Genomic DNA, 11,070 nt, shown 5'->3' with positions numbered 1-11,070 from the left:
TGCAGAACCAGGGATTAAACTCAGGCCCTTGCGATTGCCAGGCAAGCACTTATTCTACGGAGCCATCTCCCCCGCCATGCTCAGCCAAAGCTTGAAAGAGCTTGTATGTAATTTTTCATTAATACCCTCTGCTGTAACTCCTGTTCCCTACAGAGCAGAGGTCATGAAGACAAAATTGGAGTCGATCTTATTCACAAATACAGCCCCTGGCAGGGACAAGATTAAGTAAAAAAATCTTTATTGATCTGCTATGCATGGAAAATTGTTTCCATTGGTATTTGTAGAGTACAGTACCTATGTGTCAGATACTGACGGGGTCTTGGGATCTTTGAGGAAGGGCAGTGGTCCTCAGGGTCTCTGCTCAGGTGGACCCTACTTCCAAAAAGTAAAAGTGATATGGGCTTACAGTAGCAGGATTTCTGCTCCCCATTCGGGCCTGTTTTCCACTTTGTGAAAGGGGGCAGCAGGGAGGGCTAGAAGACAAACTGGTGGCCTCCTGTGCACCCTAGCAGTACTGTTTTAATTTTAAGCCTTTCTTCTGGCACGTGGCTGCCGGAGCTTGAGCTCACGCTTCCACGTGGGGGAGGTGAGGGGTAGGAGCCTAGTGCGGCAGTGAAGGAAGGTAAAGGCGGAACTCCGCCCCTGATGCTGTCTGAGGACACCGTTCCTCGTATGCTGTTTCATCCTTTGTAAAGCCAGTATCCCGGACGTCCCCAGATAACGAGCTAGCTGGTCTGAGCCGCCGGCGGGGAGGTGACCACGGCGGGAGCCAGCGGCCCGGCGACCACGTGGGGCGGCAGCAGCGGCGCGGGCGGAACCCAGGCTCCAGAGCTCGCGGCCCGCCCGGCGCTCTGCGGGGGTGGCACCGGCGGAAGTGCGGGCGCCGGCAGCTGCGGACCTCGGTGAGTACTGGGCGGCCGGCGGGCCGACAGCCGGCTCCCGGCCCCGAGGGCCGTGCCTGCGAGGCGGGCTACGAGACGCTCGCGCCACGCGGGTGCGGAGGGGACCAGGGGCGGGCGGGATATGGTTCCTGGGCAAATACCACCGACCACACTGAGAAGAGGGAAAGGCGGCAGCCTCTGCCGGGGTGGAATGGATCGAGGGCTTGGGCAGCCGGCAGTCGGGAAGAGCGTCCAGCCCGAGGCGGGGTGGAGGTGGACGCCCCGGGGCCGGGAGGACCTGCTTAGTATGAGAAAAGGCGAGCAGCGGGAGGCCAGGGCGGAACTGAGAGAAAACTGTCCGGCTCCAGGGGCGGAGGGGGCAGGGAAGGAGGGACAGGAGGGCGTCCGTCCTTTGGGTCGCAGCCTCTCGGTGGCTCCGCATCGCTATAGTGTATCTAGACGGGGCGACAGCACCACGCGTGTGTGTACACGTGCAGATCTGCCCCTTAGGTCCTGGACCTTGGCATTTAACCTCCTATGGTAACTTAGCTGGTTCCCCACCTGACTGCTTTGACAGGATACTGAGTGTTTTCGCGTGTGTGTATGTGTGTGCTAGGAATGGACCCCAAGACCTCCTTCAACTGTTAGCAGTTTCTTTTCCTGTTTTCCGGGTTGTTTTGTTTGTGTTTGTGAAAGGCTCTCGCTGTGTAATTCAGGCTGGCCTTGAATTCATGATACAGTCCAGGCTGGCCTCGAATTCCCAGTGAGCCTACTGCCTCAGTGCTGGGATTATAGGCGTTGCTACCACACTGGCCGCTGTGTTTATCTTTTGCAAGTGAGCACTGAGGCCTTAAGTAGGGAGACCACGAGGTCTCTGCCTTCCACCTGAGTGTCGGACTTTTGTCTAATGAATGCATGTGGGCATTTTTCCTGAAACCCTCAGGCAGGAAGTCTCTGATTTTGAGCCTGAAAGGATTGAGGCCTCTGGAGGTCAGGAAGAGCGGATAATTTAACCTATGCTTGCTGTCTCTGCCACACCCTGTTGACCATTCTCAAACCTCTTTCTTATCAGGTCACCTTTTGGCTTCAGAAGCTTGAAAAGTCCCTCCTTTCAGTTGGGAAAAATCTGCGTTGTTTAGGAGTGAGGGCCCCTGCTCCTTTGTCAGACCAGCCAGAGTCGGGGCCCTTTGCCTGCCACTACCAGCCTGTACCCAGTAAATAATCTGGTATTTCCCAGCTTCAAGTCCACAGTGGGGGAAATGGAGATTACTTTTTAGGTGACCATGTTCTCTGTTTTGTTTTGTTCTTGGTAGAGGAAAAAAGGCGCTATGCTGGCCTTTTTTTTCCGCTTGGTGGTATGGGGGATTGAACCCAAGGTTTTCATACTGAGCTACACCAGTTCCACCCTTTTTGGTACCAGAAATCAAACTCAAAAGTCAGGTGGGGATGTAGCTCAGAGGTAGAGCATTTGACTGCAGAAATCAAACTCAGGGCCTCATGCTTGCCAGGCAGGCGGCTGTGCTGCTGAGTTACACCCCCAGCCCTTTTATTTATTTATTTATTTATTTATTTATTTTTTGCGGAACCTGGGATTGAACTCAAGTCCTTGTGCTTGCCAGGGAAGCGCTTATTCTAGTGAGCCATCTCCCCAGCCCCCCAGCCCTTTTAATAAAACAGTTTTTGTTTTTTTGAGACAAAGTCTTGCTGTGTAGGTCAGGCTAGTCCTGAACTCACTATGTAGCCCTGGCTGGCCTCAAATTTGGGCAGTCTTCCTGCCTGAGCCTCTGAGTGCTAGGATTAGAGGATGGACTCTATATCTGGTTTAAAAACATTTGTATGTTAAGACAGGGTCTCACTAAAATACTAAATTGCCAGCCTGTGCTTGAACTTGCAGTCTCCTAGAGGGCCCACATTACATGTATGCACTACGATGCCCAGTTTAATTTTTTTTTTTTTTTTCCAGAACTGAGGATTGAACTCAGGCCGTTGCGCTTGCCAGGGAAGTGTTTATTCCACTGAGCCATTTCCCCAGCCCCGCCCAGTTTAATTTTGTTTAAACTAGGGGTTTAGCATAATTTTTGGTCAGATACTTAATTCCCATCAATCCTTCATTGGTTACTAACCCTGGACCCTATAGAGTGTTTCCTGAAACTACTCAAGTATTAACTGGAGTTGGATGAAGGTCCTGGAGGACCTTCACTAAATTGGATTAACAGTGGACAGATAATTTAGGCAGCCCTAAATCCCATTTATCTTGGCTTCTTCCATGTGGCAAAAACCCTTGTAGTGTCTCTTGACTCCCTCAGCCTATCGATGCATTCATTAATGAGGGCTTTATTTATTTTAATGTATTTGGTACAGGGTCTCCGTATGAAGCTCAGACTCCTAGTGATCCTCCTGTTTTCAGCCTCCCCAGCCCTGGGATTACAGGAATGCACCACCACACCTAGTCTCAGCGGCCTGCTCAGTGCGGCGTGTGGTGCAGGGGATCGAACCGTGGTCTTTGCGCTTGCCTGAGCAGGTGCTTAGTCCACTGAGCTATCTCACTGGCCCAGTGCAGGCTTTTAACCTTCAAAACACCAGAAGCAGGGGCCAGGGAGATGGCTCAGTAGGATAAGCGCTTGACTGGCAAACGCAAGGATCTGAGTTCAATCCCCGGTTCTGCCAAAAAAAAAAAAAAAAAAAAAAGAAAGGCAATCTATTTGGGGGCCTGGCCGTAGCTCAGTTCTTTAAGTGGCTGCTTCCACAAAGCTGTCAGCCTCAGGTTCCTGTAGTTGGATTCCCCACAACACTCCAGCCAGCCAAACAACCCCTGAGGGCATTGGGAGCAAACAAACAAAAAAAAAACCCTTATTCCATGGAGCTGGGGAGATGGCTCAGTGGAATAAGTGCTTCCCTGGCAAGTGCAAGGGCCTGAGTTCAATCCCTGGTTCCGCAAAAAAAAAAAAAAAAAAAAACACCACCAGAATCAGACCCCATTTTCCACCTCACCCTCACCCTCAGCCCCTCCTAAGTGCCATCATCTTCTACCTGGGGGTCGATGCCTTTGCTCTGAACCTTCCAGTGGTTGTTATCTTCATTCTGCAGAGAACCAGGTTCTCAGGATAATCTGTCCCTGCCCCACCTTCTCTGAGCAAGCCTCCTAGCATGCCTCTGCTTTGGTAGGGTCTGTGCTCTTGGCTCTTTGCTTGAGTGGCCCATTCTCCCCGCAGCTCTCCACAGCTGAGCCGCCTTTGTGGAAACCACCACCTGGGCAGAGCGCATCCTTGCTGCTCAGGGCTCCTTTCTCCCTACCCTGCCAACTCCACTCTATGGGTCTTAGAAGGAAGGAATCTGTGAGGGCAGGACCAGGCCGTCTCAACCCTAGATGTGTTCTCAAGACTGCCCCGGCAAGTCCGTACCCTGCATAGCGGTGTGTAGATATGTTGATCATAATGGATGAAGTAGGTTTTTGTTTTTATCTTTTTTATTTTTAGTTTTGTCTTTCTGAGACAGGGTTTCACTATGTAGTCCAGGCTGGCCTTGACTTCAGTTTGTAGGCCAGGCTGACCTCAAACTCATGGTGATCCTCCTGCCTTATCCTCCCAAAATGCTGGGATTACAGGCCTGCGCCACTAGGCCCTGCTTTTGTTTTTATCCCCCCCCCCCAACCAGGGATTGAACTGCCCTTACACTTACCAGGGAAGTGCTTATTCCACTGAGCCATCTCCCCAGCAGCACCCCCCTTTTTTTTTTAATCTTGATGGGCTTTGAGATTCTGAAATCAGGTACCACTTCCATGAAGTTGAGTAACTGTTCCTAGATGGGTGCATTTTTAACTTCTTGTAATACTGAAGATCAAAAAAAGGTAAGAAACATTGAGGATCAAATCCAGTGATGTTCTAGCAGTGAATGTTATCCCCACCCTTTTAAAATTTTAAGACAGAGTCTCGCTAAATTGCCAAGACTGGGTCCGGGGAGATAGCTCAGTACATTAAGCACTTGCCTGGCAAGCGCAGGGGCCTGAGTTCAATCCCCAGTTCCACGAAAATAAATAAATAAATCAAAAATAAATAAATTGCCAAGACTGGCCCCAAACCTGCTACCCTCCTGTCTCAGCCCCCTGAGTAGCAGAATTTATGCCACCGTGCCAGGTGGAAGTGCTGAATCTTTACAGGTCTTCAGTAGATATTTACCAGTCCCCCATTCCCATTAACTGGGGTTGGATGGGGTTGCAAAGTAACTGTGCCTGTCCATCTTTCAGAAGGTGAAGAGGCAGCATATGCCACCTGCCACATAATGGTTTTAACATCAGTGAAGGAATGGTGGTCCCATAAGATTATTATTTTTTTTTAATTTTTTTTATTTATTTGTGTGTGTGTGTGTGTGTGTGTGTGTGTGGCCAGCTCAGCCCACCAGGGGGCGGGGCTGGCTGGCATGTGGTGCTGGAGGACGGAACCCTGGTCCCTGTGCTTTGCCAAGCTTGTTTGTTCTAAGTAGGTGCTTTAGACCACTGAGCCATCTCACCAGCCCCCGGTCCCGTAAGATTATAATGGAGCTGAAAAATGACTGACATTTTGGCCTCTGCGATATGGCAGCATGGTGTAGCGACTCTTTTTGTGATGCTGGCACTAACACATCTGCTATGCTACCAGGGGTGTAAAAGAATAACACAGCCACGTGGCATATGACTCTAATCTCACTAGGGAGGCTGAGGCAGGAGGATCCCAAGCTCAAGGCCAGCCTAGGGATTTTTAAATTTATTTATTTATTTATTTATTTATGGCTGGCTTAGCCCACCTGGGGGCAGGGCTGGCGTGGCATGTAATGCCAGGGATCGAACCATGGTCCCTACACTTGCCTAAGCAGGTGCTTTAGACAATTGAGCTTTCTTGCTGGCCCCAGCCCAGGGATTTTATTTATTTATTTATTTTTTTGGGGATTGAACTCAGGCCCTGCGCTTGCCAGGGAAGCGCTTACTCCACTGAGTCATCTCCCCAGCCCCAGCCTAGGGATTTTAGTAAGACCCTGTCTTCAAAATAATAAAAAGAGCTGGATATGGTGGTGCAGGCCTATAGTCCCAGCACTCTAGAAGGCTGAGGCCAGAGGATTATGTTTGAGCCCAGCCTGGCCAATTTACCTGCTTAGCCAAACCCTGTCTCAAAACAAAATACAAAAGTGGTCTAGAGATACAGTTTAGTGGGAAGGCCCCGGATTCAATTCCCAGTACTGCAAAATAAATAAATAAATATTTTTTAAAAACCTGGCAAGCACAAGGTCCTAAGTTTGATCCCTGGTACAAAAAAAACAAACAAACAAAAAACCTGGCAATATAGCTCAATGATAGAGGGCTTGCCTGCCATATATGGTGCCCTGGGCTCCATTCTCAGTACTGAACAAGAAAAAGAAAAGAAAAGGGCTGGGGAGATGGCTCAGTAGAATAAGTACTTGCCTGGTAAGCGCAAGGGCCTGAGTTCAATGCCCAGTTCTGCAAAAAAGAAAAAAACACAGGAACAAAAACCTATAGAAGCAGATATACAGTTGATATTGCTCAATGAAAGCTCTGTTGCTAGTTGATTTACTGTATTATTTACCATGATTTTATTTCTTTTTCTTTTTTTTTTTTTTTGTGGAACCAGGAATTGAACTCAGACACTTGCGCTTGCCAGCGAAGCCCTTATTCTACTGAGCCATCTCTCTGGCCCCCTTACCATGATTTTAGAGTATACTGTTTTTAAAGATAAGATTAAGGGGCCAGTGAAATAGCTCAGTGGACTAAGCACCTGCTTAGCCAAGCGCAGGGACTGGGGTTCTATCCCTGCCTGCCCTGCCCCTGGGTGTGCTGAACGAGCCACCGAGACCTGGCATAGTGGCATATGCCTGTAATCGCAGCACTGAGGAGGCTAAAAACAGGAGGATCACTGTGGGTCTGAGCTGCATAGTGAGACCCTGTACAAAATCAAGATCTTTTTAAAATTTTTATGTATTTATTTTGGAACTAGAGAACAAACTCAGGAACTTGCTATTATCAGGCAGGCACTTATGCCACTGAGCTATATCCCCAGCCCCTCAAAATCTTTTAAATATTTTTATGTTTATTAGCATGCTTGCAGCACATAATGATTATCATGGGGAGCTGTACATGCATGTGACACATTTCAGTTCTTCTACATCCGTTTCCTTTCCCCTGAAGACAGTCTTGCTGTATAGTCAGGCTAGCCTTGTACTAGCTCTACCACTGAGCGCCATTCCCAGCCCTTTTTATTTTTAAGACAGAGGCTCTGTAAGTTGCCCAGGCTGGGTTCAAACTTGCCATCCTTCTGCCTCAGCCACCTAAGTGCTGGGATTAGAGGCATCTAACACTGAGCCTAGCTAGTCTCTTTTATAATGTTTCATTTCACAGACAAGGGCCCAGAGGTGGCCCCTGAAGAGTGGTGACTCCTGAATCCCTTGAGTGAGCCTAGGAGGGCGGCACCTCCTCCCCTGGGCTCCCTGAGCCTCTGGCCTCTTTTCCCGTCACTATAGCAGGGGTCATGTGAAGGTATGGGTTGCAGCCTAGTGTCTTGTGTGTGTGTCTTCGTGTCTTCTTGCCTCAGCCTCCCAAGTGCTGGGATGATAGACATGCACCACCACATCTGTCTTTTTATTTTTTAAATTTTTTTTTTTTTTTTTTTTGCGGTACTGGGGATCAAACTCTGCGCTTGCCGGGCAGGTGCTTAAGCCACTGAGCTTTCAGGGAGATAGTTTTTATTTTTGAGAGAGGATCTCACTGTGCAGTACAGGGACTCACTCTACCATTTCAGGCTGGCCTTGAGCTCACTTTGTAGCCCAGTCTGGTCTTGAACACACAATGATCCTCCTGCCTCAGCCTCCTGAGTGCTGGGATTACAGGCATGCATCACATTTCCTGGCTTCTTTTTCTTTTTGTATTTTTAGCCTTGTTGTTTTATTTTTGTTTTGTTCTGGTTTGTTTTGGTGGCACTAGGGATGGAATCCAGAGCTTGACACATTCTGAACAAGTATTCAACCACCGAGATCCATCCTCATCCAATCTTTCATCTTTCAAGTATTTCAAAACTTTTTCTTGGCCAAGCAATGGCCGTGACTCATCCACATGGCTGACACTGACAAAGGTTCTACAATCTGAGGTACAGGATCTCAGGATAAATCCTGAGGGGATTTCACTGACCTTATCAGACCCAAAAGCTACAACTCTTGTTGCATAAGTCCTGCTTTACCTTGGTCTTAACCATCCAGCAGAAAAGTATAAAAACAAAATATAAGAAGTAAAGCCATGCCGTTATGTTGAGCTGTGGGGGACTCAGGTCAACAATTTCTGACATTGCCAGTCAAGTGGAAGACCCAATACTATTATGGGCTACTGGACTCTTTTAGAATATTTTGCTGAGTTTACACACCTATAATATTCAAATAACGGAACTTAACAAAAAGGGTATACAGATGAATGTTCATTTTATATCTGTGTATTCAAAGTGGTTAGGATAGATATATAGTTACATTCTCTTAATGAATAGAGGGATTTGTTCTCTTAGTGTTTGTAAGTAGGATGTCATGTCCGCATCTTGTACAGCAATTAACCACTAGGAAGAATGTATGCAATGTGTTAATTATTGAAACTGTTCTACCAAAAAAAAAACCTTTCTTTCTTGTGTACTGGGGATTGAACCAAGAGTCTTCACACTGAGCTGCATCCTGGCTCCTCTTTACTTTGAGACAGGGTCTGGCTAAGGTTCAGAGGTTAGGTTTCTTTTTTCTTTTTAAAATATTTATTTATTTATTTATTTGGTACAGGGTCTTGTTACACAGCTCAGACTTGTAGTGAAACTCCTGTCTCAGCTTCCCCTGTGCTGGGATTACAAGTATGCGCCACCATGCCCGGTTTCAGTGGCCAAGACATGCTGTACTGGGAATTGAACCTGGGTCCTTGTGCTTGCCAGGCAGGGACTTAGACTGCCTTACTATCTCCTGGCTCCCACAGGTTAGGTTTGAGCTTTTGATCCTCCTACCTCAAGTAGGCGAGTATTCTACCCCTGAGCTATAGGCCTATTGCTTTTTTTTTTCTGTGTGTGTGTGTGTGTGTGTGTGTGTGTGTGTGTGTGTCTGTCTGCCCCCCCCAGCCCACCAGGGGGTGGGGCTGACTGACATGTGGTGCTGGGGGATTGAACTGCGGTCCCTGTGCTTTCCCAAACTTGTTCCAAGTAGGTGCTTTAGACCACTGAGCCATCTCTCCAGCTGAGCCATCTCTCCAGCCCGGCTATTGCTTTTTATTTTTCTTTTGAGACAGGCCTCATTAAGTTGCCCTGGCTAGCCCTGAACTCGTGGTCTTCCTGCCTCAGCCTTTGAGTATCTGGAATTACAAGTGTGTGCCACCATGCCCAGGCTCGCTAGCTTTTTTTTTTTATATTTATTTATTGCGTGTGTGGGTGTGTGTGGGTGTGGCCAGCTCAGCCCACCAGGGGGCGGGGCTGGCTGGCATGTGGTGCTGCGGGATTGAACCGCGGTTCCTGTGTTTTTGCTTAGTTTAGCTTGTACTAAGTAGGTGCTTTAGACCACTGAGCCATCTCACCAGCCCCCTCGCTAGCTTTTAGAGGGGAGAGATGAAGCCACAAGGACCAGTGCAGCTGCCTTAAACTGAGATCCATCTCAGTCTGCCTGCCCACAGGGCCAGCGTTTTTCCAAATGCATTCAGCATCATTGTATCGGCAATAAACGTGTTCCAGGCATGTGCTGATCATCCAACAGTGGTTAGGTGCTTTGTTCCCCATGTCAGCCAGGTGTGGGAGGGCCCTATGTTACAGATTGGAAAACTAACGCACAGAACAGTTAATCAGTTTAGCTGGGCATGGTGACATAGGCCTGCAATCTGGGCACGCAGGAGGCTGACACAAGAGGATCTCTGTGAGTTCAAAGCCAGCTGGAAATACATAGCCAGAGCCTGTCTCAAAAAGGTTTTTATTCATTCATTTTTTTAATGCAGCAAGCAATACTGATGAGTCTTTTTTTTTTTTTTTTTTTTTTGTGTGTGTGTGTGTGTAACTGGGTATTGAACTCAGGCTCTTGTGCTTGCCAGGGAAGTGCTTATTCTACTGAGCCATCTCCCTGCCCCCCTGATGAGAGTCTTGAGTAGGGTCACACAGCTAAGTGGGGGTCACATTGGAGCAGGAGTGGCACTCGCTGCGGAAAGCAAGTTGGCTGCCTGGAAGTGAGTCGGACTTCAGCGAGTAGAGAGCTTGGCACGAGGCTCTGGGAACCATGTGAGGAGCCAGTGAGGCCATGCGGTTCGGATGAGAGTGGAGCCCATACCGTGACTGAGAGAGACGGATGTGAGCTGACCTGGAAGACACCAGGGTGCCTCGGGCATGGGCTGGGGCGGTGAAGGCGAAACCCAGGGACCAAGTGCCAAGCCTCCTTGAGCGCATGCAGGAGGTGACAGGTTGCCCAGGGTGGTGGCCGTGGAGGGGCGAGAAGTGTTAGGGTGTGGATGGCTGTAATTTATTTTTTTTCTAAGCCCTTTTGTGGTATTTTGATATCTTTTAGGAGTCCAGCCTAGTTTTTATCATTGGTTGAATGTCCCTCAGTTTGAGTTTGGTAATCTGTTGTGTTTTGTTTTGTTTTTTTGAAACAATGTCTGGGGGCCACCTGCTGCGGTGGGGAGGCTGTCCCTCTCTTGGACAGGTGCTTTCTTTCCCTCAATAAATATATTCTCATGAAGAAGAAGAAAAAAAGAAACAGAGTCTTACTACTTAGCCCAGGCTGGTCTAGAACTTGTGGCAATCTCTTGCCTCAGTGCTGGGATTGCAAGGGTACACCACCACAGCTGGCTGTTTTATTTTAGGACCAGGTCTCTCCATGTAGTCTAGGCTCTTCTTGAACTCACGTGTAGTGCACGCTGGCCTTGAACTCACAGCGATCCTCCTCCCATTCAGGTATGTGCCAGCATGCCAGAGTTTGATTATTTTTTTTATTTTGTGGTGCTGGGGATCAAACCCAGGGCCTCATAAGGCTAAGCGAACAATTTACCACTGAGCTGCATCCCCAATCCTATTATAAATTTTGTAATATTGAGACTGGGTCTTGCTATGCAGTTCAGGCTGTCCTCAAACTCAGTCTTCCTGCCTTATGTCCCAGATTCTGGGATTACAGCTTTGTGCCACTAAGTCCAGTTTGTAGTTTTTCTTATTTTATTTTT

General features: G+C 48.3%; 1 protein-coding gene across 4 annotated transcripts in view; it reads left to right on the top strand.

Annotated features, from left to right (window-relative positions):
* Positions 1 to 822: 822 nt before the first annotated feature.
* Positions 823 to 11,070, top strand: part of Gemin7 (gem nuclear organelle associated protein 7) — an 11,784-nt gene continuing 1,536 nt past the window's right edge. Inside the window, exons 1-3 of one of the 4 annotated variants that reach the window (XM_023704582.1) lie at positions 8,845 to 8,859; positions 9,952 to 10,083; positions 10,717 to 10,807. The gene's annotated coding sequence lies outside the window, so the exon portion shown is untranslated. Of the gene's footprint in view, positions 903 to 8,838; positions 8,860 to 9,951; positions 10,084 to 10,716; positions 10,808 to 11,070 lie in introns of those variants that run through there. The other 3 variants (XM_023704583.1, XM_023704584.1, XM_004644317.2) reach the window with 3 other exon arrangements.

The sequence above is a fragment of the Octodon degus genome, unplaced genomic scaffold (assembly GCF_000260255.1).
Source record: "Octodon degus isolate 3935 unplaced genomic scaffold, OctDeg1.0 scaffold00197, whole genome shotgun sequence".
Lineage (NCBI taxonomy): Eukaryota > Metazoa > Chordata > Mammalia > Rodentia > Octodontidae > Octodon > Octodon degus.
Note: the sequence above shows the minus strand (reverse complement) of the source record. Positions and strands in the feature narration are given on the sequence as shown.